The sequence below is a fragment of the Echinops telfairi genome, unplaced genomic scaffold, assembly GCF_000313985.2.
Source record: "Echinops telfairi isolate 266 unplaced genomic scaffold, ASM31398v2 ScPeMD7_53;HRSCAF=182, whole genome shotgun sequence".
Lineage (NCBI taxonomy): Eukaryota > Metazoa > Chordata > Mammalia > Afrosoricida > Tenrecidae > Echinops > Echinops telfairi.
The window spans coordinates 1,227,115-1,229,002 of NW_022103951.1; positions in this window are offsets into that span (position 1 = coordinate 1,227,115).

Sequence of the window (1,888 nt, forward strand, 5' to 3'; positions counted from 1 at the left end):
GAAAACTCTGTTAGACGGAGACATTTATGTACTATCTGTTAATAAGAATATTTCATGGCCCAGATTTGTTATGGATATATTTCCCTAAATGGTTCTTGAAACATTTTAATTTGGGGAGTGAGTGGGGAGAACACATCAAATGTAAACATCAAATCTATTCATACTACTGAGATTTGAAATACTAATTCTTGCCCCTCAAAAAAAATAATAACCTGGATGATCTCGCATGGGCTTCTGATGGGTCTTCAGCACCACCCATTCCTTCAAAAGTAACTTGGCTTCTGTTTTCAGGGCATTTTTCACCTAATCAAGTATTGACAGTGAAGACATAGTCCTATCATAACAGAGACAATAAACAGCTGCCGCAAAGAAGTTCAATATTGTTATACCCAGGATTTGTGATGACACAAAAGTGCAGTTTTCATCTTTCTGAAAGCATTTCCTTGGCTTTCTGCTGAAAGAGGTGGGGGTGGGGGGGAATCTGCCATCACTCCTTTCTTTTCTGACACCTGAATTTCACTGAGAAGGAGAATTGGTGACAGATTGACATGATTACAAGTGCTCGGTGCCTTTGCTGAGCAGGAGGGTGGCAGAGCAAGCACACTGTCAGGGTTGGAGTGGAGAGAAGGCAATTCTCACACCTGATGGTTTTAGAAATGTTTATTCTCTTAGGGATACTTTTTATATATAGTTAGCAAAAGCCACACTGCTTCTTCCTGCCTTCTTTAGATGGCCATATTTTAACCCCCAATTAGCTAAATGTGTCTGTTTTCTTCCTCATGTCCAGCCAGCTGGCTTTTGCGCATACCCAGGTCTGATGCCAAATCCTGGTGTAGCTGGCACCTACAGGTATATTGACCTGCCTGTGGCCACAGGTCACCTACCCCCAACAGGAAAGAATGACAATTTGATTTTTATATCTCTTGTCATAACGAAGCAGGTGCACAGCACTCATGGTCTCCATTCCCTGTCACAGGGAAAGAGAATTGGTGACACCCCCACCCCCAGCCCAACCATGTCAGTTAACCTGCCAATGAAAACAGGTTTTCCTAACGCATCTAATAATTTGAAAGCACTGAGATGGGACAAAATCCTTCAAAATAGGAAAATGATTTCTTCCCAAGCTGTTGAATTACGGCTGCCTTAAGCCAGAGGAAACTGGGAACACAAGCCAATTGCAGAAGGATTTGTGGCCTGGCCCTCAAATACAGCGGGCCTTTTACAGAATGTATTTCTCCCCAGCCTCTTAGTTACACAGAACAGCTGTGAGTTTACTTGTCTGAACATACATCCTCCCCACCTCCTCCCACACAGTACATATTCCCTGCTTTTCCTAAAGAAAGAGATTAAGGGGGTGTCTCCATCCCAATGAAATGCTCCTAGCTGTCAAGCAACCAAAACAAAGTCACTGCCACTGAGTCAGTTCTGACTCAGAGCGACCCTGTGAGAACTGGCCCTGTGAGTTTCCAAGGTAGGAAGCCTTGTCTTGGCGACATTGTCCTCTTCCCTGATAATGGAAACATTCTTTGAATGGAAATATTGAACTAAGCTGGGACATTACACAATAAGTGAAATAGTTTTGCTATTTCCTTGGAGGGATATATTTTGATATCTTTTTCTATTAAATAACACATTTTAGAGCGGAAATGTTAAATTTTGGATTTTCTGGTTGTTGATCCCCACTTCACTTTCCAATGTCTATTTAATTAACCACTATATTTAGTAAAGTGGGCTTTTATAGTATAACAGCATCTGCACAGTTCTTCTGCATGCTCCAAAGACAATTGGCCCAAAATCAAATCCTTGTTTGCAAAGGGCATCAGGCCATGCTAAGAGATTCACATTATGATTCACACACACACAAACACACACACACACACACACACAC